General features: G+C 49.4%; 1 long non-coding RNA gene across 11 annotated transcripts; it reads right to left on the minus strand.

Moving 5' to 3' along the window:
* Window positions 1-547: 547 nt before the first annotated feature.
* Window positions 548-5,076, minus strand: LOC108641230. 11 transcript variants are annotated; one of them, XR_003916179.1, is made up of 5 exons: window positions 4,964-5,076; window positions 2,942-3,103; window positions 2,490-2,567; window positions 1,620-1,849; window positions 548-1,269 (listed from the first exon to the last, which is right to left on the minus strand). It is a non-coding gene; the product is annotated as an uncharacterized LOC108641230 (long non-coding RNA). The 11 variants fall into 11 exon arrangements; XR_003916178.1 differs by having other exon boundaries at window positions 2,928-3,103; XR_003916174.1 differs by lacking the exon at window positions 2,490-2,567 and adding an exon at window positions 2,605-2,746 and having other exon boundaries at window positions 1,620-2,100; window positions 2,928-3,103.
* Between the last annotated feature and the right edge of the window lie 35 nt (window positions 5,077-5,111).

The following is a 5,111-nucleotide window of genomic DNA, read 5'->3' on the forward strand; positions in this document are numbered from 1 at the left end:
CGGACAGACACAGCTGCAACTGCAGAAGCCATGGTAAGCTTTAACAGGTGGGTCAGACCCGAGGTGCCTTGAAGGCAGGGATGTGCATCCCTTTCCTCAGGGAAAAAAACTTGCAGAGGCCACTCCTGAGGCTCTGAAGTGACAGCGGCTTCCTGCACGGAGAGACGTCCTCGCCTGTGCTCAGGTGCTGCCTCACTGCGTGCTGGGAGCGCGTCCCACCACCACCTTCTCCTGGGTGAACACATCCCCTGGAGCCCAACCCCAGGGGGGTGAAAATCAGCTGAATTCCAGGGAACTTGGTCAATTCCCCCACAGGGACATCAGCGGGGCTGGGGGAGGAGGGTTATAAACAACAAATTCTATGGAATATCAACCTGTCCTGTCCTGATCCCACTGAGCTTCCCTGGAACCTTGGCTGGTTCCTGACAAACCTGGCGTTAAAGCGGCAGCTCTGCAGGGGAGTATCTGGGCTCCATAAGGCACTGTGAGGCTGTTCCAGCAGGAATTCACCATTGAAGAAGCCAAGAGCCAAAAGCAAATCCCAGGCTGGTGGGCAGCAGTTGGATCCACTCTGGGGGAAAACACCCTGCGCCTGCCAGGAGCTCTGATTCTGTTTTTCCTGCCAGCTCCTGATCAGTGTCAGGGCCACAGTGAGGGATTCAAAATCCAAATAAACCTCAAAACCTACAGCATGAGTAATCCAAAGGAAGAAACTCACAGTTGTCATAAGAAGCTTAAAAATCAGTTAAAAATTCTACGACAACAATACTGGGATTCCCTGGCACCTTATTAATGCTCTTGGTTCCATTTTAATGTATTTTTAGTCCCTCAATTTGCAGCTTGTAGAACTTATCCTGGGATTTAGAGGTTGAGCAGGGTTTGCTTTGGATTAACTTTTACCTCTGGCCCCAAGTTGTGCAAACACAACTCGGATCAATGTGGTTAAACACATTTTCCTCCAAAAACAGTTGCTCTGCCCTCTCTAAATTTCCCCAAGTTTTCAGCTAAAAATTTCACCCCTGTCCTCCCTAAGTCACCCCAGGTTTTCCCACCTGGGAGCTACGAGGAAGGTGTAATTTCAAAGGCAGAAAGAAAAAATCTACCAGCAAAAGACAGAAAAAAGGGAAAAGTTTCAGAAAATATTTCTGCAATCTAATTAATAATTACTCCCAATTTCCCAGTGAAAAGAACAAGAATGTGCAGCCATTAGGGCCTGACAGTCCCCTGCCACCAGAGCTCAGCACACATCCAGAGTGACAATTCCATCATCTAAAAGAAAAAAAAAGGAAGAAAAAGGTGATTTAGTTTGTTTTAAAGTTATTCTAATTTCTTAAAACCAAACCAACATTTATTTGCTTTTGATTTTTATTGGGTGAATAATGAGAAGTGGGCACAGGGCATGTCATTAATGCTGACTGGAATGATGCTTGCTGGGGGAAGACCAAATGATTGCCCAAGTTCAATTCATGCCCAAGGACTGATTTGCACAGGAGAAAACCTCTTGCATGAAGTGATTTTGTTCCATCTGATAATATCTGTGCTGCCGCTGCACAGAGTAGCTTTTCCCCTCACAGTAACAACTCTGGGCAGGAAAAGATTTATCAGTCAAGATGTGTTACCTGATCTTTCTACTTGAACTCATTTCTTTTCTTCCTCAAGTTTCAGGGACTTGCTGGAACTTCATCAGAAGCTTTGGGTGGGTGGGATACCCAGACTGAGTTAGTCCTGGAAATGCACATCCACACCCAGATCAGACAGTCAGGGATGTTTCCTGCACTCCAAACACCACAGCCCCAAGCACCAGGAGCCTGCAGATGCTCTGCATTGCAATCCACAGCCTCAGTTGGTCCTACAAGGGAAAGCAAAGTGGTTTTGCCTCCTCTGAGAGAGGAAAACACACAACAGCAAGTGCTGGCCCAGCTGACCCAGCCCTTGTGGGCAGCTGTACCACTGAACAGGAGAATCCATCCTGGCTCACTGTTATGGTAAAACACTGCAAATCCGGGAGGTCTGGGGCTTAAAAGCTCAGTTTAGGTCAGCAAAAAGCTCTCTGGCTGGGACAATTCAATGAATTCACTGGGAGGTCCTCAAATCTGTTTCCTAGGGCATAAAAAGTCCAAAGGAAAAGCTGCTGAGCACACAAGACTTCAAGGTGCTGCAATCAGAAGTTCCCTGAACTGCAGGGAAATGTCCTGAGTGTGGCTTTGGACTGCTGCCCCTGCACACTGTGCTCTCCAGACCAGTCATCCTTCCTGGGAAGGCCAGGGAGAAGGGAATGTGTGTTGGAGGCTCTCAGGGAACCCCCAGCCCCACTGCCAGTGGCTGCAGCCCTCACCCCAGTTCCTGTCCCTCAGGGGATGGCTCTTCATGCAGGCCTTGGGGACATGGGCTGGGGGTAGCCTTGGCAGGCTGGGGCACCACTTGGACCCTATGGTCTCAAAGGGCTTTTCCAGCCTCAGGGATCCCATGGGACACAGTGACTGACTCACCTGCACAGATAGGCACGGAAGCTGTTACCCATGGATCATATTCCATGAGCCAGAGCACTTCAGGGCATCACTGAGAGACTGCAGAGAGCAGGAAAACCACACTTACACCACTTACCCTGCTCAGGGGTTTCCCAGGGGGGCACGAACAGCATTTCATTGTGATCTTGAGGGAAAACAACTCTTAAGATGGCCCTGAAGATGCCATTTTTCTGTCACTCCTGCCCCAGAACCACGGCCCAGCAGGTTTCTGTGGGAACCTGAATTATTTCTGTAGTTCAGAAGCTGCACATCCCTAAAGCATTCCCTTGGGAACATGAAGCTTCCCATAGGTATTTTGTACTTCAGTTTGGACTTTCAGCACATTCAAAGACAGTTTACATCAGAATGAGGGGACTTGATGACAGCACAGCATTACAGCAGGGACATCAGGACACTCACCACACAATACTCACTGTGGACTCTCCAATCCCAGCACTCCTTCTGTACCATCCTCAGCTCTCACAGAGACTCAGTTCCATTTCCAGGACTACCATCAGGAAATGGATCTCTGTTCCCAGAAGCAAATCCCCAAGGCCATTTTTACTCCCCTCAAACACAAGAATGACCAGGGACAGCTGGTGGAAGAGGACAAAAAGAGCACTGTGATGATCAGACACTTTTAACTGGGAGAGCTCCAATTCCTACCTGCCATCCCTAAGCAGCTCTGCCTTGGCACTGCCCCTCTGCTCCCAAACACCTCTGTGGGATTTTGGCCCCTAATTCACACAATTCCACGGTAATTTGCATAATAACTCAATAATAATCATTAATGGGTGCCCCAGGTGGGAGTCAGTGGGGTTCCTGTGCGCCAGCAGTGCCAGGAGATGTCTCATCCCTTCCCCAGGGCGCTGCTGCAGGGACATCCCCCCAGGAGGCTGCAGGACACATCTGCACCAGGATGGGAATCTGGGCTCCCAAACCCATCCAACAGCTCCGGCCCTGGAGCTGCTGCTGCTCCTCCCGTTTGGCCAGTGGGGCTGAGAGAGGGAAAACTTACAGAAGGAACTGAGAAAACAACCCCAAATCTCAGTAACTCACTTTGTAGTAAAAAACTGTGCCTGTGTTTACACACATCCAGGAAAAGCACTCCCACTGGAGGAGTCTTGGAATTATTTCCTTTGGCATTCCCTGGACTGGCACAGCTCAAACTGGTGCCATTCAATTCTCTATCTCCCAAATCCAGGTTCTCCTTTGCTGTGGGGTTTTTGCCTGTCCCGAGGGACCTCTGGCAGCTGCATTGCCCAAGAGATGCCGTGGGACTGCTGGGAAACACCATTGGGAGGGAGGCAGAAATCAACTAATTCAGGGCAGCATCTCAAAATATTGGGGGAAAACACCATAACATTCCATGGCCTCCCTTTGTAAATAAACACCAAACTGAATAAATAAAAACAATAAGTGGTACACTACAACTGTTTGGCACTTTCAGTTTAACCACTGCAAGTCAGTTAGTAAATTCCACAGTGTTACCTTTTTTTTAAAAAAAAAATTCAATTATGATATGAAAATCAGGGAGATCAGAGATTTCCCCTACGGTTTTACTTTCAGGGAAGAAAAAAACAAACCCACCCCCACTGCTGCAATACCTCAGGCTCCCAAAAAGGCCCGGGGGATGTGCTGGTGCTTTCGGCTGCCCTGGAGCACTCGGAGGAACACGATGTCACCATCCCCACGGGCACAGCTGAGAACCGAAAGAGCAGCGACACCGTCGGCTCCTGGAAGCCCTGCTGTGCTGGGGGCTTGGGGAGGAAAGGCACTGGCTTTTCTTCCTGCCTGAGAGCAAAAAGCCTCGTTGCTGGTGACTTCTCCTGCCAAGTGCATCAGCTCTGAAGGGAAGCTCATAAAACCCAACTTCTTGCAACGAGAAAGTTTCCTGTTTTCTGGATAACTTTTCCAACTGAACTCAAAGTTCACACTAGAGGTGCAGGAGAAAGGACAAGGCTGAAGCAATGACCCCCACGAGAAACACACCGGGACTCACTGGCACTACTTCCAAGGCTGCTTTGGCTTCATGGGAAAGCCGGGAAAACGCGTGGAAGCGACGCTGATTTATCCCGGTTTGTCCCAGCCTTTTCCTGGACCTCGACTGCTTTTAGCACAGATGCTGCTGTCTCAGTAAGGTTTTGGAGGATTATTGAAAAATATTTTAAGAGCTTACTGACTGAAAAAGCATAAAGCGTTTATCACGGACATCTGAACTCCCACAAACAGCTTCTTTCCCCTTAAAGTATGAAGTTATTTTCACAGTATCATTTAACAGGAAGCGCCCGGGAACTCGAGACTGAGCCCTCTGGAACAGAAAATAAACAGAGGGGGAAGAAGCTTTGCACCGGTGTAACACACTCCCCAACAGATCTGACTTGAGTTTTACTCTCTGTGTTGAGACATTTCACAGAGAAACTCCAGCAGGAGAGCTGGCACATTCCAAACGGTACCTCGAGAGTCCGGACCGCAAGCGGCGCAGGAAAGCCGCAATCCCTGGGGATCCTTTTCCACCCGCCTCCCGCTCTCCGAACAGGACAAAGGGCGCCGCCATGTTGTGCTGCCCCCGCGCAAAGGCTGCTGGGAGTTGTGGTTCCCGCC

Source organism: Manacus vitellinus, unplaced genomic scaffold (genome assembly GCF_001715985.3).
Source record: "Manacus vitellinus isolate BGI_N305 unplaced genomic scaffold, ASM171598v3 scaffold_57_pilon, whole genome shotgun sequence".
NCBI classification, from domain to species: domain Eukaryota; kingdom Metazoa; phylum Chordata; class Aves; order Passeriformes; family Pipridae; genus Manacus; species Manacus vitellinus.